This window comes from Lampetra fluviatilis, chromosome 18, assembly GCF_964198595.1.
Source record: "Lampetra fluviatilis chromosome 18, kcLamFluv1.1, whole genome shotgun sequence".
Lineage (NCBI taxonomy): Eukaryota > Metazoa > Chordata > Hyperoartia > Petromyzontiformes > Petromyzontidae > Lampetra > Lampetra fluviatilis.
In genome coordinates this window covers 7,705,133-7,732,313 of record NC_136292.1, presented here as the reverse complement: position 1 = coordinate 7,732,313, position 27,181 = coordinate 7,705,133, and the positions used below count along the sequence as shown (strand labels likewise).

At 52.3% G+C, this 27,181-nt stretch overlaps 1 pseudogene; it reads right to left on the bottom strand.

The window, feature by feature from the left end:
• The window catches only part of LOC144937278 (pyruvate carboxylase, mitochondrial-like), a 72,447-nt pseudogene that overhangs the window by 31,093 nt on the left and 14,173 nt on the right, over positions 1-27,181 (bottom strand).

Sequence of the window (27,181 nt, the reverse complement as noted above, 5' to 3'; positions counted from 1 at the left end):
GAAGTCCCATGACAGGTTATCAATAATTCATAACGCGCATCCCCGATACAGACCTTGACCACTGCCCTCATCCTAGGGGCTCGATACGAGCCTCCGCCGAGTGAAATGACAACGAGAGTATTTGGGGACGCCGTGTGGCCGGGGATACTTTGCCCCGGGCTCACCAGGTGATGCGCGCAGGCTCCGGCACCCGCGCAGGCACCACGGCTACCAGCAATGAAATGTCGCACCGCTAAACCCGACTGCTCGCACACAACGGGTCCTTCGGTGTTCTTGGCAGAGGGCTCTTGCCGGTGGCACTGGGCAACTCGGCAGCATTTGTTTAACTCCGTCGACGAGACGCAGAAGAAAAATAATACTGCATTGTCAGTCGTAATGTTATTAACCGGGCCAGTCTGCTCAGCGGTAGAGCGAGCATTCCTCAATCGGAAGGTTGAGGGTTCAGATGCTGGATGGGAGTTGGACGGAGCGTTGGACGGACTCTCACCTTGCTGCGCAGTGGTGCCCTGCATGAACTCCACGACGGACTTGGGCAGCGACACCTCCTGGCGGGTCAGGCCATTCTGCAGCGCGAGGTCGCCCACGATCATCGACAACGGCGTCACCTGCGGCCGGGCGGTGGGGGGGGGGGCAGCCACGGGGGGGGCACAACGAGGGTAGGGGGGGGTGATGGCGGTGCGTTCTGGCAGCTCACCGGCGGGAGACTCGTGCCTTATTTGCAAGGACACAGGAAAGATTAAATAGTTTACACTCTGCCGTGCATGCAGGGGCGTGTGCAAGCGGCGTCTGCAAGCGGTGCGTGTAGGGGGCGCCTGCAGGGGGCGCGGGGTGGGGGGGCGGCACCTTGATGAGATCCCCGAGCAGCTTGTTAGCATCGGCGTAGGCCTTCTTCACCTCCTTGAACTTGTGTCCAACCCCCATGCTGTGCGCCTGGAAGTGCAAGTTGGTGTACTGGCCGCCGGGGATCTCGTTCTCGTACACGTCCGAGTTGCCCGACTTCATGGTGGCCGTGCAGTCAAAGGGCGCGTACAGCTGGCGAGCCACCTCCCAGTACTCGCTGTAGTCGAACACCTTCTGCAGGTCGATGCCTGCGGGGAGTCCGATCCGCGCCCGCGTGTTATTGAGCCGGTACTGGAAATGACGGCGAGCGCTCCGCAGCGACCGGGTCAGGATAAGGGTCAGGCCGCACGTCTCCTGAGCGACGAGGGAGGTTGCACGCTCGTCGTTCGTTGGCGGTGAAGGCCGATTCGTGAGCAGTCAATCCGGGTGAGTACAATGTCCACCCCCCCCCCCCTCACCATTGCCCCGCTCATGCTTTGCAAGATTTTTAAAGACAGAACACGGGTGAGGGGGCAGTGAGGTGGTTCAGGAGATTCATCCCATGTCAAGAGCACTGAGCTGGAACTGCTGAGATAAAACTGAGTTCTCGAGTGTAGTGGGTTTCATAGCCTTGGCCCGGTTTACTCATGCCTGCTGATTAAAAAAGCCATGTTATTAAAAAAAAGAAAATCTGTTAATTTGGAAAAATTCCAGCTGTGGAATAAAAATGTTCAGTTTGATTGAAGTGTGATGCAGGCATATGAAAGTCATTGCTCTTGGTGTTGTAAAGAAGCTCCAGGAGGTTCTTCAGAAGTAGTTCAGTGCTGTCACCTTCCGGGAGTGGTGGTGGTGGTGATGCACTGCTCCTCGCGACACATGGATTTCTTCATCTCATAGATGCGTGCACAATTGGAATATAATTGGCATTTAAAAAAAACACAAATAAAAAAATATTCGAGGAGCGTGGGCGCTCAGTCGATAAGCACTTCGACTTGAGAAGCAAGAAGGAAAAGTCCTGCAAAAATACAGAACGGATAGCAACTGCGCACGGTCTTAATGAGACTACAGCAGCCAATTAAAACAGCACTTCAATCGATAAAAGAGCACCACCTACGCGCGGTGGGCAGCGCCGCGTCTCGCTCTCCGCACACCCCCCCCCCCCCCCGACACTGACGCGCCTTTCTGCCCGTCCAATACCTGTCCGGTGTGTTTGCAGCTTGTACAGGCATCATGCCTGACATCTTTCACTCCGCATGCGGACAGCTTCTTCACAAACTCAGGTCACGAGGTTCATCGCGCAACGCGCTAACCACTGCGCAGCGACTCTATCCAGCTCCTGAACAAGCTTCGAGTGTGCGCAGCTCGACATTGGACAACGTGCCAAACGACGCACGGCACGACCCGGAAACTCAGAGAGCCACCTGCGAGGCGGTGGTGGTGCCCGCCCGCCCGCGTCCGCCCCGAGCCGCGCACTCCTGCCACACCCACCCGTGTCGAGCTCCGTGCCCTGCGGCGAGGCCACCAGGGCAGCCCATGCCGGGCCACGTTCACCACGTCCACGGCGGCCTCGGCCGCCACCAACACGGGTGCGACCCCGGCGCCCGCCGTGTCGTGAGTGTGCACGTGGATCGCCGTGCCCGGGTAGTGCCCGCGCAGCCCCACAATGTCCGTGGAGTTGTGGTGAGCGGTGAGGGGCGAAGCTGTTCATGCCACCATCACACCTCACTGCCAACGCTAGATACCCTCGAACAGATCCCGCAGCTGACATACAGTCGCCACGTGACCACTGAAATGTGGCCTAGCAGTCTCCCACCACCTAGCCAGAGGCCTTCCCCTTGGTCGCCGGACTCATGGCGAGAGCCTACCGAAGCAAATTGTCCAAACATCCCAACATAGCATCCTCTCGACAAACGAAACCTGACGCTCAGTGCGGTTCTCTGAGACTAATCAATTTACGTCGCTCTTGTTATAATCATGATGATTATCATCACCTCCGAAGGTATTCCTAGACACGAAGCTTTCCGTTCCGCATGGCCTCTTTAAGTCATGAAGGGGCCCAGCCTGCTACCGGCGCCATCGGCTGACGTATCACCGTGCCAGGGAACGCACGCAGCGCTTCCATGGCAGAACCAGGGAGAGTTTCAAAGCGGCAGCGGACCCGCTCAGCCCATCCATCTCGTGCCACCACTGGGATCAATAAGCGGACCGGCACGGCTCACACGCGTGCCCCCGCAACACGGCACAACATGAATATCCAAATGAGCCACGGGGCAGAAAACCGACTCTAATTCCGCCAAAGCGCGCTGCGCGTAAATAAATCAGCCGGTCCAGCGTCGGTGGGCAAGCGAGGTAAATTGCCAGATGCGGTGGCAACTCTCCGCGTGAAATAAATGTCTCCTAAAATCTTTGTTGCGCCTGGATTTATGCGTCTTGTATCAGTTTCCTGCGAGAATATTTGTGGGTTTCACGTAGCTTTGTTCTGCTCACATCATGTTCCCTGCGTGCCTTCGCCGTTCTGATATAAAAAGAGCCCCAGGTTACTTATTCTGGACTGCCCAACTATAGTTGTACTTGTGAGATGCTCCCCAGATAGTAATGTTCTATAAAAGGTAGGCACAACACTTCGAGAATCCTACACTTATGATATATCTTGCATTACTCGTGAACCAGAGTGCCACATAGTGCACGTCAAACTGCAGTATCATTGTAAAGACTCAACTCGCTCGTTAACAGCAATGCCCCGATACGAAACGTCAACAATAGGCGATGTTTTGAGGGTCCCGTCACTTTGTCATCACTGATCACCGTCACCTGACTCCGGCTAACCGCCCCATCGCCCGACTGCGGGCGAGGGCCCAGTCACCCGACCACAGCTAATCACCCCATCACCACCTGTCCACAGGCGAGCTCCCAAATCGCCTGACCACAGGTGAGCGTTCCCCCCATTCAGCCGAAGCAAGCAAGGCCGACGGGGCTTGCGCCCGCTGTGGTCGGTGTTCATCACGGGACACGCCGCGGGTCCCGTGATGCACACGTTCGACGCGCGCCTCGGCCCCGCGACAAAAAAACTGACGGCGCACGGCGCCGGTTTATCTTGCTGCCACCACGAGGGGCGGGGGGTGGGTGCGAGGCGCTCACTCGAAGGCGGAGTTGTCGGGGTAGTTGGCGTATCCCACCGAGTAGGCGCCACGCAGCAGCATCTGGAAGGGCACGTTGGGAATGAGCTCGCGCATCTTCTGAAAGGCGCTCGTACAGGAAGCGCATCGCCACGTCGAACGTCGCCTCTGGGAGGTGGCAGAGGGATGGGAGGGCGAGGCAAGGCAGGGGGCAAGCCAGCCCCGGTGTTAGCGCAAGCCTTCTTTTCTCACAAATATACACATACACATACGGCCAGTTTGTATAGCCACTGCAACCCGCCCGCACTGGTCAAATATCCCCTGTGTGCCAGTGCAAGTGGTTTGCACAAACGTGGGAGTGTAGAAGTGCAGTACAACAATGGATTTTGCTGCACTGCTTTCCACACAGGCCTTGGTCATAAGCTGACGTTAATGGGTGGCGTAGAGAGACGCGCGCGCTGCAGTCGCGGCGGTGAAAGGTGGCGGCTGTCCCTTGGCCAGGTCGGATATATTTGTATCGCTGCACTCTTGATACCCACGGCCCCCGTGTGGCTGCGCGGTTTGCTGGGCCCTCGCCTACACGGCCCCTGGTGTCACATACCGAGCGTTCAGATACCGAGAGTTCAGATACCGAGAGTTCAGATACCGAGAGTTCAGATACCGAGAGTTCAGATACCGAGAGTTCAGATACCGAGAGTTCAGATACCGAGAGTTCAGATACCGAGAGTTCAGATACCGAGAGTTCAGATACCGAGAGTTCAGATACCGAGAGTTCAGATACCGAGAGTTCAGATACCGAGAGTTCAGATACCGAGAGTTCAGATACCGAGAGTTCAGATACCGAGAGTTCAGATACCGAGAGTTCAGATACCGAGCGTTCAGATACCGAGCGTTCAGATACCGAGAGTTCAGATACCGAGAGTTCAGATACCGAGAGTTCAGATACCGAGAGTTCAGATACCGAGAGTTCAGATACCGAGAGTTCAGATACCGAGAGTTCAGATACCGAGAGTTCAGATACCGAGAGTTCAGATACCGAGAGTTCAGATACCGAGAGTTCAGATACCGAGCGTTCAGATACCGAGCGTTCAGATACCGAGAGTTCAGATACCGAGAGTTCAGATACCGAGAGTTCAGATACCGAGAGTTCAGATACCGAGAGTTCAGATACCGAGAGTTCAGATACCGAGAGTTCAGATACCGAGAGTTCAGATACCGAGAGTTCAGATACCGAGAGTTCAGATACCGAGAGTTCAGATACCGAGAGTTCAGATACCGAGAGTTCAGATACCGAGAGTTCAGATACCGAGAGTTCAGATACCGAGAGTTCAGATACCGAGAGTTCAGATACCGAGAGTTCAGATACCGAGAGTTCAGATACCGAGAGTTCAGATACCGAGAGTTCAGATACCGAGCGTTCAGATACCGAGAGTTCAGATACCGAGAGTTCAGATACCGAGAGTTCAGATACCGAGAGTTCAGATACCGAGAGTTCAGATACCGAGAGTTCAGATACCGAGAGTTCAGATACCGGGAGTTCAGATACCGGGAGTTCAGATACCGGGAGTTCAGATACCGGGAGTTCAGATACCGGGAGTTCAGATACCGGGAGTTCAGATACCGAGAGTTCAGATACCGAGAGTTCAGATACCGAGAGTTCAGATACCGAGAGTTCAGATACCGAGAGTTCAGATACCGAGAGTTCAGATACCGAGAGTTCAGATACCGAGAGTTCAGATACCGAGAGTTCAGATACCGAGAGTTCAGATACCGAGAGTTCAGATACCGAGAGTTCAGATACCGAGAGTTCAGATACCGAGAGTTCAGATACCGAGAGTTCAGATACCGAGAGTTCAGATACCGAGAGTTCAGATACCGAGAGTTCAGATACCGAGAGTTCAGATACCGAGAGTTCAGATACCGAGAGTTCAGATACCGAGAGTTCAGATACCGAGAGTTCAGATACCGAGAGTTCAGATACCGAGAGTTCAGATACCGAGAGTTCAGATACCGAGAGTTCAGATACCGAGAGTTCAGATACCGAGAGTTCAGATACCGAGAGTTCAGATACCGAGAGTTCAGATACCGAGAGTTCAGATACCGAGAGTTCAGATACCGAGAGTTCAGATACCGAGAGTTCAGATACCGAGAGTTCAGATACCGAGAGTTCAGATACCGAGAGTTCAGATACCGAGAGTTCAGATACCGAGAGTTCAGATACCGAGAGTTCAGATACCGAGAGTTCAGATACCGAGCGTTTAGTCGTCGCCAAACAGTCTCGTGGAGAACACACGCGCCGTGGGCTGGCACCGCCGAGCATCGCAAAGACCTCGTAAAAATCATTCACGAAGGCTAAACAACTACTCTCTTAGACTAATGATACATTAAATAAAATATATGTACAAATGACTGAGCTCGGTGGAGGAATCTGGAAAGCAATCCATTATGATTCTGAAAAAAAAACGGTTCGTGCAAAAACAGCATGAATATTTAAACATGCTTCCAAAGTAAAAAAAAAAACGGAATGCATATTTTTTGTATCTACGTGCCATTGAATGTTTGCAGTGTACAGTATAAATCAGTGTGGTTACGGAGAAGCGTTGGCGCGATGCTGAGTGGGGGGTTTAACCCCGACACGGCTGGCGGGACCTCGTGTGGATGTCGACCGTCGTCAGCAGATTCAAAGACCGTGACCTGATGTGAGGGGGGCAGGGTGGCGGAGAGGTCGGAGTAGTTCCCAGCGGGCACCGCTTACATCCTCCGTTCGAAACCGGGCAAAGCAGCTGTGCTTTAACCAGGTTCGCAAGAGGGGTTTCGGTTGGGCAAATGTTAATATGAGAATAGGTTTTTCCCCTTTTGTCTGGCAACAAAACAGGTGTTAAGATGTTCAAAAACTGAAACCTTTTACGAGGAATCATGTGTGCATTAACCACAATACTTGTGGTCAGAATGCAAACAAAAAACGTACTCTGATAATATATGCATTGTCTTTGAAATTGATTGATCCACACCAGAGACAGCTTTCTTTTGAACCTAGTCTCAAAACGGCATTAGATACAAATGTTAATATTTATGTGTATATATGTGTAAAGATATACATTCACATCAAACGCTCTTTTGCTGTGTATTTAGTATTTTCAACGCAATACACAGTGTGACGTCACGGCACGCGGACGCCACTTTCGTCTCTCGTGTCATCACGACTCATAACGGGGTCAGCCCCATTCAACGCGGGTTCTGAGCGGGTCTTCTTCTTCGTTCGCCGTGATGTCTCCTTCATAAATTGCGTCGTCATGCGTCGTACGGTCTCTGTTCTGGACGACCACAGTCGCACACTAACTGGAGAGTTTTCCATTTTCCATTTGTGCATCAGGTATCCGCATCTACTGCCATGGTTTGTGCGGATGCAGTTCGGGGTAGACCGTGAGATTTGTGGAAGGTCAAACCCAGGGAACTTCTGCGCTGGGTCTTTCACGAGGCGTTTGTTTTTGAGTTCCTTTGAACTGAGCGGGTGCCATCGTTAGAGAAGCGGACGCCCGGTGGCCCAGTTATGGAACCGACGGGGAAGCGTACTCCCAAAGTGGGTGGCCGGATTGCGCTGGGCCCGGCCTGGCTCAGCACGGTCGCCCGGTGGTCGTGCGCACGAGGCGTGGGACAGTCCTGGGCCGTAAAGCACGTCAGTGGCGTCTCGAACATGAAAACTCGTACAACATGACAAACGCCTCCGTAACGTCAATCCACAATAGTTTGACTTCCCTGCTGGACGGAGGCCTCCCTCCCCACACCCCACCCCCGAGTCCGGCTGAGACACTACTCGCCGCTGGTGCTAGCTGCGTGCCACCAGGTAAACTTGCTGTTCAAACAGAAGCTGTGCTCGCAGCACCATCAGTGCCTTTAGAGGCATGTGTGGGAATACACTCGCCCGAGCATATGTGTGCATGTGTGTGTGTGTGCGTGCATGCGGGGAGCGGTGGCGTAGCGGTTAGCACGGTGCGCTACGAACCCGGTGACACGGGTTCGATTCCCGCTCACGGTCAACACCACTTGTGAATATCTGAACCAGTCCTGGGCCTCCCCTAGGTCGTCTCAGCCTCAAATGAGTAATCGGTGCATTGTGTAATCATTGTGCCAGCCTTCATTGATGCATGCTAACAGCACTTGCTCCAACAGTTTGTTAAGACTATACGGGGGGGGTCTTTGTTTTTGTGCCTAGGCAACATTGAAGAGGGGGAGGTGGTGGCAGCAGTTAGGATTTTGAGACAGAATCCGTCCCCTTCCGCATGCAGCTTCTTTCAAGACCTCACGCCCAAACTGCGAAACCAGGGCCCCGTGTGCCGCCTGCATTTTTAACAAACCCCGCGCGCCACCGTATGCCCGCAACGGGTGGCATAAATAATGCATCTGCATGGCGGCAGTGGGCGTGTATGGAGTGGCAGCACAATGAAAGGTCGTAATTGGGGACTGGGTATCCACAGATGGAGTAACGGTGGGGAGTGGCTCCTCAAGAGCTGGATCCCCAATTTTGTGAGTGCTACAAGGAATAAAAAATTATCCAAGTCTGCTAAACCCTAATGAGATAATTGCATATCTGCGGTGCACAGAACAATGCAGAGATGGAATTTGTATCTCGACTTAATTCACTTTCCCCAACTCTCGTTTCTGTCACGTTCCCCCCAACTTCGTGTTCATTGTGCCACTGGCGTCGGCTCGTGAAAGGTGACGCGGAGCACTGCAAGAGGACGGCCCACAAAAGTAGATAGCTCAGAGCTACCTCCGAGGTCCCCGCAAGTGATCTCTGGTCCACACAATTCAGGCCAGCATGACCCTACTGGCTCTGCGTTTGAAAGTAAGATTTGTGACATGGCAATGTGCTGGAATTCATACGAAATAAATCCAGCGCCAAGTGTAATGTCACGTTTTTCGTGCAGTCATCAGAGACCATCGACTCACAAAATTTGAGAACCCGGTTCTTCAGTCATAGTTGGCTGCCTGGATTCAAACCCAGGATCTCAGCGGTGCCAGCTCAGCGCTCTGACCTCTGAGCCACTCTGCCACATATTTTAATTACTTCTTCAAGATGCGCAATAGGAATTTGAGGAGGGAGGGAGGGTTGTGTTTGTTATCTTTCCGCGCGACTGGAATCATCTCACAGCGCACCGAACATGATTGTGCGATGCTTACCTTTGCGAGGACACATTCGTTCATCGCAATAAACCTGTCACGTTCAACCGAGTCACACACGGCGCAAACTGCGCTCGGCGACTTAGAACGTCCAGAGTGACTGGCACCCGCTTGCGCGATACCAACGAAAAGACGAGAAGCCGCACGGAACAAACGACATTGCCTCGGCCTGGCCATACGACAAGAAGACTCGCTTCATAGTTCGTGTCCAGCATACGCATCCTCCCCGGCGTTCCCCAGCGCCCCACAGAGCTCCCCAGAGCTCCCCGGCGCTCCCCAACGTTCTCACGGCAGCCGAGAGGCAGCAGAACCCCGCGGTGGTGGGACCCATCCGCGTGTCGCGGGTTGTCGGCTTCTCCGCGAGGTTCCGCGCGCCGCGAAGCGCCCGCCGCAGCTCCGCATCGGCGGTTTTGAGAGAACGAAAAATGAAAATCAATCGAACAAAAAAACATGGGGCCCGGCAACAGAGCGAGGGTTGTGTCTCTCGCTGATGAAACGCATCAAATGCAGACCCAGAGCGAAACGAGGAAGATTAAAGCGCGTTTAACTCTCGCCAGCGAGTCCGCGGCGCGCGGCTGCCTCAAACACCGCCAGTGCCCGCACTTCCAAGGCAAAAGCGCAAAGGCAAGGCCGCATCTGATGTGATAATACAATTCATTACACGCTCCTCTGCCAACGAATGCGCAAACACACTTTAATTGCCTGCCCGGACACAAAGGGCCGTGCGCAAATTTGCAATCTCCATTAGGCATAGCCGCGCCCGCCTGTAACGCAAACTTGCCAATTTGTTTCTAGGAAATGATTTCAGCCGCCACCCCCGCCCGCCAACCCCCCGCCACCCCCCCCGCCCCGCAACCCCCGCCCTCCCACAAAAAGGCAAACTTTTATTCTAAGATGGATCAACCGAAGGAGGACAAGATGTCAAAGGTCAAGTTCCATCGAGTCCATCGTGGTGAACATGTCAAAGGTTGAACTGCGGACGAGGGCAGGAGTCCAGCAGCGGCTTCAATCCCTGCAAGTCCACACGTGCACTGTACACGCGCACTGTACGCGCGAATCCACCGCCAATGCCTGGACTCCCCCGGAATCCCGTTTCATTTTCCCCAGACAAAAAAAAAATCAGAATAGCCGTTCATCGCGTTAATTATTATGCAAATCATGGCCTATTTGAGTTATATTTTGGTGCGTTACATTTTTGGCGATCTCATCAAGAGCATGGGTGCTGTAAGCACACACTGCACATGAGCAAACACGCACAAGGTTACACTTGGTTTCCCAGCTACTTAAAAATAAAACCTACAGTTCATTGCCTGTTAATCGTTTTATCACAAACAGAGATTCTTTTTTGTTCTTCTTCTTCTTCCCTCAATTGAGCACGATGACACTATTAAGGGGAATTAACATAAAATGTCACCACTTGTCGGCAACCGCGATAATGAAAAATTTCTGGAAGAGGCAGCGGAGCGAAGACTCCGCATTAAAATTTCATAGGACGACTCTGCCAGGGCGCTTGCCAAGGCCTCCCCTTGGCGGGATAATGAGAGCCAGCCGTGGCTTCGTGGCTCGTCGGCGGACAGCATTGTAGACAACAATGAAGCCGCCAAGTGATAGCCGGCACCAGATGAAATTTGCATCTCCATTTTTTCCTGACGCGGTGCCCTCCCTGCCCCCGACACTTACGCCCCCGCACGTTCCTCCATCTCGCGCACGCGGGGGGCATTACGGCTGCTGCCTTAACAACGGAGATTTGCTTCAATTGTCTAAATTCGTGAGCACGGTCATGGGCGACCGGCCACGAGCAAGAAAACTGAAAGCCGCTAAATTAGCACGAAATGATCGTTCGTGGTGTGTCGCCATCCTTGGACTTCAAGAAGATAAATTGGCAAAAATCTGAACCCCTCGGACATCCCCTCTTTGCGTCTTCGTAACAGAAAGGCAACGAGCGACTGCGGAGGCCACGTCCGAGCGAGTGGGCACCTGCCCGACACCACTATTGCGCGGCAAGGCTGAAGATTTCCACCGGGCTTCTTCAAGCTGCGCACGTACGCAGGCCACTTGCCCCGGCACTGAACCCGGTGCTCTCCCCGGCGTGGCAGCACAACCCAAGCCCTCCGCGGCACGACGGCGCGAGCCGCTCGCGTGCTCGCGTGCACGCGCGCTCGTTCTGCGCAGCTACGGGAAAGAAAATCTGCGGATTGGGCGGAGATGCGCGGCGGAAGAAAAGGCGGGGGATCAATATGAAACCGTGCGCGGAATCAGATTCCCACAAATGCCAGCGAACGACGCCCCTGACTCCTCTGCCTCCGGCAATCTCCAGATAAGACGGCAATTATTCCGGGATTTTAGATATCGATCAAAATTCTCGGGCTAAACAGGTCCATTATCCCAAAGCAAGGCCCACACACACAGGACGAAGGAACCCCATGCAAATAGCTCGCCGGGGTACTGCCGGGCTGGACAACGAGCGGTTCGGCGTGGCGACTGGCCGTTCTTGATCCACGCGCTGAAACTTCCATAGGAATTGGACAGAGCAGGGGTGCGGCGGTGAGTGCATCGACTCCCGGCCATGTCGGTCGAGAGCGATATCAAAACCGGTCGTCGGGAATTGAACAGCTCTCAGCTAGCAGAGCGAAACGTCGGACATCATGCTGAACAAAGCTGCTGCTGCTGTTGCTATGGCTGCTGCTCCAAAGTTGTATCGTGATGGATATATGAGCTTCAGGGCACGAACGCAGTTGCTAATGATTAACACCGTGTCCGAGCAGATTTAGACGCGTAAGCCGGCGTGTTGTGTCGAAAAGCACCGCCACACGCTCTCTCACCCAGAGGCTTCAACCCTCGCGGTCACAGCATCAACGTTTAGTTACGGGGGGTTGGAGACGGACGCGTTTCCCTCGGACGTTTTGAAATACCGCACACCCCGTGTTGCCCGCAGTGTCCGCAGCACCGCACTTTGGCATTCAAGCTGAATTGGAGCGGCGGCGCTCACGGCGGAGGAGAGCGGTTTTCACGACGCGGCGGCGCGACCACAAAACAACAAATTGCGCTTCTGAGGGCCAAGGCTCTGGACCTCACCGTGGTCGCTCGTGCAACTTAAAGCAGCCGCGGCCCTTGGGAAATGTTTTCACGCGAAACACGCGGAAGATTCTGATCGCAGCCTCAACGTCCGACAGGGTAACACGTTCCTTGCAGCTCTCAGTTCCCCAGAATCTCACTTCGGGTCTCTAAGTAAATTTGTGTAAAAGCACGGCGGAGAAGCGTGGACAGATGCAGGCTTCTAAGTACAGTAAAAGCTTGGATTGCGAGCATAATTCGTTCCGGAAACGTGTTTGTAATCCAAAGCACTCGTATATCAGTTGTGATCATGTGACGCTCGGCAGACGAAGCGTATCTTACTAGTCGTATTGCAAGACCTCGCTTGTTTATCAAATTAATATTTATTTAAAAAAATTGCTCGTCTTGCAAAACATTCGCAGACCAAGTTACTCGCAATCCAAGGTTTTACTGTACACTGAGAGACAGCGAGAGGAGTGCGTGGATTAGGGAAACACACGTGCAAGGCGATGATGATAATAGACTGACTGTGAGGAAAAGTGAGCGGGCTTGGCGCAGGACACGTTATGGTTGCGGGCGACGATGGCCGGTAGCCGAGGCTAACGATGGAGTGGCAGCCAAAAGAGAGAATACGCCATGAGGAACCGTCCACCGCGGAGATGGAGGAATGAAATCGGCTCGTCTGCAGGTGCAAGAGGGATTAATGCATCTCGTCGGATGCATGCGTGGCCTGCTCATCAGCTGTGCTGTGCCCATTTATACTGCTGGGTGGAAAAGCGGTTGGTGGGGGGGGGGTCTGAGAAACCTGAACCATTTTTAAATCCTTAAATTAAGTTGCTTGCGCGCTTACGACCGTGCAAATATTTCGGTCGTTTTTTAACCCACTTCCCGTGATCTAATCGAGCTGACATTTTGCTACACAGACTCGTTGTGCGTGACAATTTATTTTCGTGAAAAAAAAATTCCAAAATTTTCCACTTTTTAGGAAAAAATTTTAAAAATATTTTATTTAAAATACCAATGTGATAAAAATGAAACTCTTACTCAAGAAAAACAGAAATGAATAATAAAATAAAACCGATGCCACGCATATAAAGGATTTATAGTGAAAAACTTTGTTTTTACGGGTTAATTCTTTTTATCCCCTGTCATGCCAGAATATGGAATCAAATCGGCAATCTCCGAATTGCAAGGACCCAACCATTCCACCAACACTGCAGTTCCTGCTCGAGTACAACAGATCAGAACCTAACAACGCTGGGTCTAACCTCGGGCACATATATTAAGCGTGACAGCTCGCGCCTCACAGCCTGCGATGGTGTTTGTCACCACCTCGGGGCTTTACTTGTAATACAATTGAATGTCTGCGTCTACTTTTCGATTTGTGAAGGGTTTGTGAATACCCAAAAAGGGTAACCCATTCATTTGCCAATTTGAGACTGTTTAACTGGCAACAGTTTTATAATGAGGGCCCCATGGTGTAAATGGTATACAGTGCAAATGACAACGATTATTCACTGAATCTTTCTCACTTTCCTATGCGCCATTAAGAAGGGTAATTGCCTGAAACGTCACCTATTTTACACACACACACACACGTGTATTTTCCGTTACAGAGCGGTGTTATTGATGAACGCATTGAGGTTTTGTCACTACCTGAGCAGCGTAGCGCCCAGCCCACGTTACAGGCCACCCAGGCGCTGCGTGTGCAGCAGGTGACAGGCGATGTTCACCGCAGAGCGTGGCAGTGGAGCAGAGTGCGCGACGTCGGTCCGGCTTAGCACTGGGGTGACGGCACCAATTTCCGCGCTCCCCAGTGAGGGCTGACAGAGTGGCGGCTTGTGGAGGCTTTCACCCGGCAGTAAACAGATCAAGATGATACTTTACAGGACACCTTCAAGGCGACAAAGAGAGACTCGGTTGAAACGAGCGTTGCGTTGGCGCTTTGCGGCTTTTCGCGACGCCCTCACGTCGCTCCCTAACGGTGCAGCCGCCGCTCGCACTTAAGAATGGAAGGGACAACGTGACACTCGCGCTGAACAAAACCAACAAGTCTAGAGCTGAGAAATAATGACGGCACCGCAACCGACGATAATTACGCCGCCATCTGCTGTAAGGATACTTGTTTGCTCGCAGCGATTAGCGCTCGCTGCACTTTGTCAGAATCTCGTTGCCCTGTGACGCCCGTCTTCGGCTGCCCTGCTGCCCTGCCAGGACTCTGCCAGAGCTCAGATGTCCTCACCCCTCCCGTGGACGGTACCACTGGTTCCCTCCACCCCCCCTCCCCGCTCCCCGCGGACTCCCGTCGTCAGCGCGCCCAGCTGTGATGAATCGCCGGGAACCGAGGGAACGTGAAACAGACGCCGGACCCACTTTCTGGAACCAAAACGAGGCCGTGATTAATTAGCTCGTTACCGGCATCTGTTCCCATGGCACTCGTTTGCACAAAAACAATGGCACAAATATACGCGTACACTTAATTACCAAAAAAAATAGACTTCTTGGGAAAATTAAAACAATGCAAAGACTATAATAATAGCTAGTTTAAACATTTGCACAGGCCATTTTTCTGAGAGCGCACCATTCACAGCTGTAATTATTTGTGTCAAGTATTATTCCCGTAGAGGCTGTTGCTTACAATTTCACTGTGGACCGCAGATACGAACAAGGGACGTTAACCGCCCCAAGCGTTACCGTTGCACACAGACAGAGACGAGGAAATTTCCTCAAATCCCAGGGGAAGGGCGACTCCCTACCACAGACACAGGAACGGGGGAGGAGAGAATCGTGGGCCAGAATTTATCCACCACCAGCCACCAGCCACCACCACCACCCACCAAACAAGTCACCAGCCACCAGCCACTAGCACCACCCACCTAACAAATAGCCACAAACAGCCACCACCAGCCACCACCACCACCAGCCACCACCACTAGCTACCACCACCACTAGCTACCACCACCACCAGCCACCACCACCCCCGTCAAGGGCACAGTCAGATCCACCGGCACACAGTGACGGCCCAGCTCGTTGTCGCAAGGCTGCGTAGCAGGCGCAAGCGCGGGTCACCGTGGCGCGGCCGAGGTTAGCATCCCGTGAAAACGAATTCCCGTTTTTTGAGTGAGCTGCCGGGGTTTCCCGGATTTCACGCCAATTTTCTCTCTTTGGGGAAGAAGGCGAGATGATAAAAATAACGCGAGCGTGCGTGCCTGCGCACACTCCACGCATGCAAACGAACACAAGCACACAACACGAGAGGCAGCCTCCCGCACGGGCGCCAGGCCACCGCGGTTCAACGCGCATCTTCCAAAATTGGCGTGTGGCCGATGTAAGATATCAAAATACAGGGAACCGCCAAGCTGTCACAGCACACGTCACGCTCTAAGCTAAACTATTTGTATTACACCAGGTAAGGCCCACTGAGCTACATAGCTCTTTTTTCAGAAGCGACCTGGCCACAAATTATAGTGCAACGAAGTGGCTTATCATGTGGAAATTACTGTAAATGCATGATGTTGATTTAAAAAAGGTGGTGGGAAAAACTGGAGGGCCCGGAGAAAAATCCACACGAGTACGAGGAGAGAGACACGCAAACGCCAAATATACAGCAGCAGGCGCCGGCGTCGGGATCGATCTCACGACCTCCTGCACACCAGGCGAGGTAGTTAACATCTCGCCACCGCGGCGCTCGGGCCTGCTACGGCTGCCGTCGCTAATGGCCCTGCCGCAACCTCGGTGCGACCCGCCGGGAGGCCGGCCAGCTCGCACTACGCCTGCGCCTGCCAACGAGGATGCTTGAGGATGACGGCGGGAACTTTACAGACGCGCTCCGACCCAAGACGCTCTTCAGAGGCAACGGCGCTGGGTCAAAATTGCGCCGACTAATGGCCACACGGCAAAGACAACAAACAAAAACGAGTGCCCTCCTCTGCCCCGTCGCTAAGTATGAGATAAATTAATGAAAGAGAAAGCGAAAAGAAGTGTAATGTGCACAGCTGCTCTGGAGCTGCTCCATCAACGGAACGAAACAAACGCTCAATGTGTGCTTGGGGAGAAGCGGTTCGTACGCCAGCTCGCACCCCAACTCTCATCGAGGTCTCGAGGGCAACGCAGTGGAAAGGGTTGCAACGGTCACTCGTTTTGCTTTGTGACGACGACAATGGCGATGACAACGCCCATAGCAGCAACGACGACGGTCACCACGACGATGACGGTGGCGAGGAACGACGACCGCGACGATGACGATGACAGCGCCAACGGTGGCCACGAGGACGACGTCCACGATGACGATGACGACAGCCACGACAATCACGGTGATGACGACGACGACTGCCACAATGACGACGATGACGACCGCAACGACAACAGCCACAACAGCCACAACAACGACGACGACGACCATCAAGACCTCGTCCCAGATGAGAACCAACCATTGTGCAGCACGGTGTTGAGACGCAGGCTGCTTTTGTTCGTTTTTCAAACAATTTCGAGCAACTCACACCCTCTCGGTGTATCACACTTCTTCGCGAAGCCTAAAAAAATAGAACCCCATCCAGTCTCTCGTTAGCAGGGCGGGTCTTCAATGGGCCACATGAACCGCTTTGGAGGAGTAGAGCGGTCGGGTGTTGGAGGCAGGAATAATGTCCGTGGAAATGTACGGGTCACAGAGTTGGCCTTTAGCAAAGCAATTTCAAACTAAACTTCTCGTCTCTGACTACAGGTTGCACGTGCAGGATGCTAGGAATTTCATCGACGGGTTAGGTTTTATGAAGGAGGAAGTTGTGATGGATGGGTGGGACGCGCGTGCAAGGTGGAGGAGGGCAGGTAAACGCGGCGGCCATTGGAGAGGTCGGCGATGAAGGAGAAGATCTAAACCCGGACGATGGAGGTGACGAGACTGTCAGAGTGGTCCTTAAATGAGGTGTCACCCATGTCACAAGAGGAAGAGGCAGACGTGGGGATGAATGAGTGATCCTTCAATCTCGGGGATAGACTTAACAACTGTGGGCTCTGGCAGAAAGGAGGATGTGACGGCGAGGTGTAGTGCCCTCAAGGCTTTGGCCGCGACGACCATGACCTCTCTGACCCCGCATCCCCAAGGTGCCCTCTGTCCGCGAGCAATCTCGTGACTCCGGCACCGTCGCGCGAGAACGGGATCAAACGAGTCGAACGCCCGCCCTCCGCCGGCGCTCGCCGTTTTTTCGTGGTGGCAATCGAACTCGCGTGCGCAAATTTGGGGGACAACGCCCCAGCCGGACATCGGTGCCAACCGCGAGCCGCTCTCGTTCCACCCCGCTGGCAGCGAGCCGCGTGTGACAGCTCGAAAATGAAAGCGGGAAGATGGCAATAATAAAGGCAGCGCTCGGTCAGTAAACTGTGTCACACGGAATGAGATTCTCTCCATCGCTGTGGGAGGCCGACCAGGGCGAATGTAGACGGTGGTGGTCCCTGACAGGAAGCGGCAGCCCCCACTCGCGGCCACACTGCAGAGAGCATCGGTTTTTGTTGCTCTTAAAATTACCCATCGATAGTGGCAGCCTGGGTGGCTCACAGGTCAGAGTGCTGAGCTGGCACCGCTGAGAGTCTGGGTTGGAATCCAGGTTAAAGTCGCCTGGGATTAAACCAGGTTCTCAAAGGTGTTCTCAAGCTGATGGTCTCCAATGACGCATTACATTTGGTTCTGGACTTAGTTTGGCAAAATATGAGCGTGTGGAATTTCAGATATGTTTGGCTGTCATGCGATGAGCATGACCCTCAGGTTAGAGCCGGCGAGAAACTGCTGCCCCCTGCTGTATGAACTGGAGTCACTTGAAGGAATATCAAATTTAGCTCTGAGATGTCCGCATCCGTGGGCCGTTTTATAAGATGAAGAGTGGAACACTGCTGTGTGACAGAATGGAATGTATTCTTAGTCTCATAACATAGCACAATTTTGCTAATACTAGGAAAAATATAACGAATATAGAAAAACATTCCGATAGAATCTGGAAATCTATAGTTAGATTAAAAAACCACAGCGGCGAGCGGCGACGCAAACGCCGTGTGGACGGTCGTGGTTATTTGACCATACTTCACTACGCCGGGCAGGTTGGTGAACTCGGGGTGCATAGACGTGCGTGCACAGAAGTAGGGTACAATAATGGATCTCGCTGCGTGGCCCCCGCGGCCCAGCCATGTAAACTCGCAGCCTGCAACACCTGCACATGCGTGGCGGTCGCCCATCCAAGCACGATCCGGGCTCCGCCCTGCTTAGCTTCCCAGATCTGACGAGATCGGGCGCGATCCCCGGCGACTGTGTCACGGAGGTGCCGTGTGCCACACACGCCCCTAAACACAAACCCCAACACGCGCAACGCCAGGAGAAGTGAAACCCTCCGCGTGTCACTTCTTGCCGGCGACGCTCGACACGTGTGTGTCCGCGTCGTTTGTGAGCGCGCCTTCTACAAAAGCGTTTGACGGCGCTCGCGGACACGTCGTCATGGCCACGGCGATGGTCCACGGGCGGGAAGGTAAGGCGTTTCGATTACAGACTCAGCCCACCGGGCCTGCCGCTAAGTAATTCGGAATCCCGCGGCGCTAAGCCTCAATTTATCCACGCACACGCGTGCTGTTTTGCGAGATCCGCCGTGCTGCCGGTGCAGGCTTAGTTGGGGTAGAGCGCCGGGTCGTGTTCCGAGTCGAGTCTTCTCAAGTCTCGTGCCTTTCAAAGGCCGTTGTAACAGAATATCCGAGGTGCAAAAACTCAACAGTAATTGCGATTTTTAAAAAAAATCTTAACTCCAACGGTATTTCCCAAAGCGAACAGCACCAATTTAGCCTTCTAAATGTCGTAGGATGCTTTAATGATTTTAAACGGAAGCAAAGGGCTTTATCTGTGGATTATGCTATGAATACGGGAATAATATATTTTTTTATACAGAAACGTGTAATTATTTAGACAATGAAGCAGTTGTATCGAACGTTAAACACATCAACAATGTAAACGAACTCGGTGTTGCAAAGCAGCAAACGTCTCCATGGTCTAACGAGCGGGAGGTGGCACTGGGCTGGAAATTATTTGGTGGGGGCTTTTTGCCGTCATCGATGATGAAGCCGAGTTCATCAACGCCACACGCCTGAGGACTGCTCTGGCACGGCATTAGTTCAATGTAGCCACTAGGCAACCTCCACACTCAAAGAGAGCCAGGGAGATTTCCTGCTAAAATGAGCGTTGAGGCGGTGCTCACCTCCTGTTTACAACCCTGAGCCAGTGGTCGATGTTCCCCGCGCTCCTTTGGTGGGGGTGAGAAATATCCGTAGGACAACCGCTGTTTCAGAGTATTTGGCTGCTATAAAGTTCCACGTGATAAGCCACTTCGTTGAGCTATTCATTGTGGCCAGGTCGTTTCTAAAAAAGAGCTGTATAGCTCAGTGGGGCCTTAGCTGGCATAATAACAAGGTTGAGTTCATTGTAAAAAAAAAAGCCGAATTCCCAAAACTTAGTTTTTTTTATCAACTCTGGGAAGAAGAGATGATCGTCCGAGTGAACCTCCAACCAGGATTTGAAATTACAAGCTTCCAATAGCGAGCCACTCAAGACTGCCGAGCCATATTCAACGCCACCGACATCACCTCCGGGGTTAATCGCGCAACCCCGCGGGGTGGGAAGGGGCGGCGGGGGAGGGCGGTTGAGCTGGGCGCCACTCACCTCCCCAGTTCTCGATGCTGTACAGGTTGCCAAAGAAGTGAGCGACGAACAAAGAGATGGCCGTGAGGTCGTGCGTGCGTGCGTGCGCACGCGCGTCGCCAGCAGCGACTGGTGCGCGTCGCGAAACGTGGTGTCCATGAGCAGCAGGCCGCGATTCTTCCACACTGCCGTGGTGAAGGCCTCGGGGCCATGTCACCAGCACGTCCCGGAATCCCGACGGGAGCAAAGCGGTACGTGCCATCAACTTACCTGGGGTGTGTTCTACGGCCAGAGCGTACAATCGGCTAAGCTGCAAGCAGGTGAGTGCGAAGTGAACAAGACGCAAGCTTTCAGCCAGGTCTGTGTGGATCAGCGACCCAGAATATAATTACGCACCCAGCACACCACATCCACAATGCCTCTCTCTATGGCCGTGCCTACTCACCGCATGCCACGTACTCGAATCTACCAGTAAGCCTGTAATTATCGGGCGAGAAATTAAGCCCTGCGTGGATGTATGAACTCCCCTGTGCATAGGTAAGGAACAGTCAACTCATCCACGCAAATGAACCTGCCTTCGCACGCGAGTCGTAGGGCGATCCATCGTGCATGGCCATGCATCAGGGGTGTGACGATGAATCGACCAAGCAACGGAAAGTGATTCCTATGCTCAGGATACACGTCGAAACGTGCATGGGAATCGAATGTATATGTTGTATGCAGTCAGTTCGCGCGAGCCCCCTTAGAGCCACTTTGTCATGCTGCAATGCATCACAGTATAAATAAAACAACCGTTTCTTGAATTGAATCACGACGCTGATCGGTGAATAATTCATCAGGCCGCCAGGGGTGGCGCATCGTTGCGGGCCTCACTTGCAGGTCGCAGCCAGCTGACGAGCACGGACGAGCGGCTCATTATCTACACCTTCACAGAACAACACGGGGTCGTTGTGCTGGGGTTTGCTGGGGTTTGCTGTGCGCTCTCTGTGGTCAGCTGGGTTTGTGCCTCCACAGACCTGCGGTGGCACAGCCGCATGCTTATCACCTCAACGTTGCATTATTTTCGCTTTAATTACATCCGTGGGGAAATGCTACGATTCTTGCCCTGTAGGTCCAGAGCCGCTCATTTTAGCGGTTTTAAAGATTTACAAAAGTGTGATTGCTTCTCTTTGTTCGTCGCGTAACAACCGAGGTGAACGACGGAGTTCAATTAAAAACAAGAATACATTTAATTTGGTTGCAGAAGCCCCATGATCGCTGTCCAGGTCCAGCCAACCATCGTGTGTGGTTGGATGAAGCCCTCCGCTGATTAAGATCCACTCTAATTACTGGGCAATAAACTTTCTCGGTTTGAAAATCAACTTCAATCAGCCTTGCGCTACCCCAAGATGAATTATATGTAATTAGCAGACGTTTCTGCAAAGTCCACAAGGAAGAGTTAATGGCCCCGCGTTCCATGGTTTAATCATCAACACTCTTGCCTCCAGCCCATTAAAAAATATAAACTGTAATAACTCCAGATACGGCTCCGCCGCCACCACCACCGCTGCACCGCAAAGCCATCAACTTCCCATTTGTTACGTGTCGTCTCGAGCCATCACGCTGCAGCATTCGCCCGATCATGCCGCGTGTAAATGTGGCCTCATGCAGGAAAAAAGACACTTCTAACCTCGTGAGATATTCACTACGCTCTCTGGGAATGAATATGGAATTAACGGCGATAGCTAAGGTTTGAGGATCATCGCTATTGTCGATTAAAGCTCCAATGAGCGCTCGGCTCCGATTGGATTCCTCCGTGACAAGTTTCCACTCTCGCACGTTGGCACGAGCGCCGCTATTGACGCCGCTAGCCAGGCGGCAGATGCCACGCTGGGTCCCCGTGTGCGAAGCGCGCGTAGGTGGCATCACTTTAAAATGAGGACAACAAATGTGATCGTGATTAATTAAAATTTCTCAGTTTTGATAAGTTTAGCTAATTGTGCTTTACAAAAATGCATCTCACAAGTCAATATGATACAAAGTAAAAGGCAGGTAACGATGAGTTGATGAATTGCTAACAATCGTGCGCAGGATCGTGCATAGAAGCGTGGATAATTTACAATGTGTGAAAATTACCAGGCAAGGCCCACCGAGTGATATAGCTCTCTTTCAGAAGTGACCGGGCCACAAACAATAACTCAACGAAGTGGCTTATCATCATATGGCAAGTTATAGCAGCCAAATACTCTAAAGGCGAGTTTCTAAATGTGGAGGGAAAACAGGAGGACCCGGAAATATATTCACGCGACCACGGGGAAAATATGCAAACTCCAAATATACAGCCGTCAGTGTCGGGATCGAACCCATGACCTCCTGTATACCAGGCGAGGAAGTTAACATCCTGCTGCTGTGAATGAGACAGTATGAGATCCAAAACAACAACAAAAACGATTCTTGAAAAAAAAGTGACCCCTTAACATCACCAAAGGTCACGGGCAAGTGGTGGATTAAATGATTAAAATACTGAATGAGTACGATGACGATGCTGATGGCATGCACAGATCGCGTCATTACACAACGTAAATAAGAACATAAGAAGAGTCACAAACGAGAGGGGGCCATTCGGTCCATCTAGCTCGCCCGGCTGTGAGCAGCGGATCGATTGTGGAAGCGAATCCATTACCAAGAGGGACGTCCGGCACCACGGGATCGACGTCGGTGACCTTGGCCTTGACTGGAAGCGGGGTCATGGCTCCATTCACCATCACGTGACCTGGGGGGGGGAAGTATTGACAGCACAATGTCCAATTGTTCCGACATCTCCAACCAAAAACCGAAATGGAAAAAGCAACCGACGTCGTCATTAATCGTGCTGTTCCTCCACTGCTTTATTTGTGCGAGCGGCAACTTCTCAAAAGTTACCGAGCTGCTGTTAGCGGTGATGGAGCGTGGCGCTACAGCGCCCCGTATCTTGAGGCAAGGCACGTCGCGGCTGTCATCGACAAATTGAGCCCGGATTGGACCCCACAGCACTCACACAGCGGGGAGCCTCGGTGTGCGCCTAACAATATATCTGCGGCGCCTACCCTTTACAAATAACATTCTTATTCTTTGACCTGAGCGTGGGCACTTTCCGACATCAACATAGTTATCGTGATCATTATCATCATCAGCCAAGGTGACAAAAACTGCAGCAGCTTCGCTCGCAATGATCCATCCACTGCTGGATGAAGGCCTCTCCAAGCCCCTGCATTCACCACAGTCCTACCGTGCACAACCCAATGGAACACACGAGCCCCTCTCATCGCTCCGTGTCCACGGCGGACGTCCTCTCGGGCGCGTTCCCTCCCTTGGCTGCCTCACTCCATCGTTAGTCTCGATCACGTCTTCGCAACCTCGAGCGACACGTCCTGCCCATGCCCACCGCACTCTCTGCCCAATTTAATAAACATTTGTTCGCGCAGTTAAAAGTTTTTTTCACCGAAAGCGAGGTAGCCAGACGATCTAAGGCGACGAGAGAGCGCTGAACCAGCTCCGCTCAGATCCTGGGGTTCGGATCTAGGTCTCGGCCGCCCGTGACAGAAACCAAGGCTGTGTGCCACCGTGCACATGCCCGAGGCCTACCCAGGTAGTAGAGCAGCTTCTGGGCACGGTTCTGGCCGGGCTTGAGGTTGAAGAGCTCCGGCTTCTCGTCGATGAACTGCGTGTCCACGGTGCCGTACACGAACTGGGAGTTGTTGAGGACATTCTGCAGGAAGGGGATGTTGGTCTGCACACGGACAAGGACAGCGGTCGCCACATTAGGCAGACTAGACTTTGTTGTACTCTTTAGAATGTTGAGCTACACACCGTAAAAAAAGATGCTGATGTTGTTTTGCGACAAAATCGCACATCACAAAACCATTGCAGTCAAGGTTCTTGTCTTTTGTCGTTAATACGGGACAGCGGGGGAAGGCCCAAAGCCTCTCTATTATAGTCTGGATGGGCCTAACAGACTTTCAGGCAAGCCAATGTACCTGTTCGCCCTATAAAGATATAAGTACACATTTTATCGACATTCTTTAAAATAACGATTGTAAAATAACCAAGGTGGGTGTTATTAAATCCGTAAATACAGAAGAATATATTTTTCTAATAAAACATCTTTCTGCGTTTTCACAAATGTAAAACCGTCGTGTGTAGCTTTGGATAGCGCTTGCATTAGATCGCCATGCATAACAGGTATCATAGGCTGCTGCGGGGCTACTATGCCACGAGGGGGAAGTACAGCCAAATACGTTGTTGGACCGTGCTTCTATGCTCCCACGTCTTCGCTCACTACTTTCACCACCACGCACTGACCAGCCGTGGCCAAGCGGACACGCACGTCGTAGGGAGGCCCTCATCCAGCAGTGGACCGACTAGAGGGCAGCACGCGCACGCGTTGCAGACATCGACCTGGACGCGTACACCGATCGTCGCCTGCCAGGCCAACTCGCCGTCAGCGAGCCTCACCGCTGGGACGGAGGCCGACCGCCACCGACGTGGCGTGTTCGGGAACCGAATTAAAACCACGAGGACGCGTGCGCAGCGAACGATCCAGCACGCCGCTGCCTCCCAAGATAAATACTGCACACACGCACATAGACACCAATATTCCGCACGAACAGGACGTGCCCACGCAGAAACATGTATCCTACTGCGCGGACGTGCAGAACTTAAGAGTAATCGTCATCATTATCAGACACGGTCAATTCACCGCTGGATGAAGGCCTCTCCAAGCCACCGCCATCTCTCACAATCGATGTAATATGAAGTTAATCATGCGTGCCAAAGGTGATTTATAGGCAGCAAGAGGCACCATCCTGAAAACTGGATTGGTTCTCCTATCATGCTACGTATGTCACGTGTCATCACCAACCTACGTGTAGAATGCATCAGCCTTGCCCAGACCACCAACTCACAAAAGAGTTACAATATGTGGCCATATTATTTTTGGCAGCAGCAGGCCCTATGAGGCAACGGCAAACTGGTTCATCCTTGTTAAGTTTCATTGCCTTACGGCCACCATGGAGATGGAGTGATGGAACTAGATGTTGCATTGCGAGACCATGGGACTGTGAGAGATTGTTACTGCTTGTTGAGGCCTTCATCCATCGGTGGATGGATTACGACTCGTTTTATTACCCTGAACGTAACGCTATTCTGAACGTAACAGTGCCATATTTGTATATAAATTGCAATAACAACATATTGCACAGACGATTTAATGCGCGTATCGTGAGAATGTGGAATTGATTACAATTGACGCACCATCCTCCTGTAGTACAGCCATACAGACCGTTGGGGCAAGCGGTGTCCGTTCGTAAGCGAGTATTTAAGGCTGGCGGCACACACGGGAGTGGTATCGACAGCGAGCACCATTCCACCAGTAAGGTTGGAGTTGACACATTGCTCCACATACCCATTTATGGTTGAGTCAATCTAGAGCATGTCCTGGACCAATTCGGATGTCGTTCGCTAATGACGGTGGACGTGGTCGGCAATCGAATTGAAGTCGCCGGCTTTGTAGCGCAGTGCGCTGGCCACTACGATACCACAGCTCAATTATACAAAAAGCAAAGGCACGGCTAGACATAAGCATGCAGAGGCACACATTTGCATACACACACATGCCCACTCCACGCACACACATGCACCCTCCACGCAGTCACGCGCATCAATTCAGAGGAAGACCAACTGTTTCATGTTCCAAGTCATGTCGCACAAATTAACTAATCTACATGAGCGTGGATTACTTAATCATCACTTAGTATGTTGTACGCTTTATTAAAAGCAAATTGTACCGCATTAAAACCCCGAGTTTTTGTCTGAAGCCGCATCCATCAACGAAGTGCATACACACAGTTGTTTTAATTGCCCCGGTCCCCTCCGCTGATTAAACCTCGGTGTTGCCCAATGTTATCACCGACGTCGCCCAACGCTAAAATAAAAGGTAATTATCATGGCTGTCAACCCATGCGGTTGACCCCGTGTTCTTGTACAGAGAAATTGAGTTTTCAGGTCCATACGGCGTACAGCCGTTTCAATTCGGGCAAAAATATATATTTTGTCTATTTGTTTGTGTTGATCTCCCTTGCGATGGGACTTTGTAGCACGAACGTTGAGATTTATAAGGGGCACGGGGTGACCAATAAGGTCTGAATTTGTCTGTAATAAGGTAGCCCACTGATAAGGGGTTGACAGGTATGACTAACTCAAATTGTTTCCCAAACCGCCAGCCCCGAAAATTCGAACGCGCGTCGCGGTCACGCGGCGGGCGCTGCGCACCGCCCGCATGCGAGTCGATCCGGACAGAGGATGGGAGCGGCATCCCCCAACGAGCCGCTCGCTTACAAATCGCTGCACCGTTCCTCGTGAATATTGCGGGAGCTCGTGCGTGCGTGCGTGCGTAAACCATCTACCGTGAAACTCAATTAATGGGAAAACTTCATTGTGTTAATCTACGTCTTCATACGCGCTCCGGCGCGCGCACACACACAGCGCACCCGTGACCCTTAAAACGATCCGGTGTAATATAATTAAATCCGTGGCTACCTTACGCTGTGGCTGAGCAGAAATGTCCAAAGCATCTCGATGTGGGGTTCAATGGGAATACAACACTGGAGGGGAGGGGGGATTTCAAACGTCGTCTCGATTGGTGTTCTACGTTAAGCACGGGTGTTATAGGTGTGATGATCCTGTGATTGATCGATTAATATTGATTCACAAACCTGACACGCGCATGGAATCATGTGTGCGAGAATCAATGTGTTTTATATGTTGGCAGTACATGTTACATTGTATTTAATTGGATCTCGTGCCACTCACAAACCAGTCTAGTGGCTGCTACATTCAAGCACATTCAGTGTTAAAAAGAGAAACAATTCTTGAATTGAACCGCAAATTGAAAAAATATCGAATTTTGGGAGATGCTGGCGCGGCGTAACGATTTTCAGCGCACTGGAATTGCAATCCAGTAGCATAAATCAATAGTTCATCGACTGGCAGGTGGCATGCGGTGGAGTAAAGTGTGGGTAACTCCCACCTTTTCAAAGAGGTCGTGCCAGTGTGGAAGAAGATCTCTCTAGAGCTCCCTCGAGTAGAGGACCACACATAAGCAGTGGCATGAGCAAGCCATCGCAGGGCTGCACTTTTACCTTTACTTGAATCTCGGGCGGGGAGGGGGGGGCAGGGGGGGGGGGTGAATCTCCGCAGGCGCTGCCCACGGCGCAGAGGCGGGAAGCGATCTTCAGCAGGGATCGTGGAAGGGGAAAAGTTCTCCCCCCGAGTTGTCAGGCGCATTTGCATCCGCCGTTCGTTACATACTCTTAGGTTTTTTCCGTAA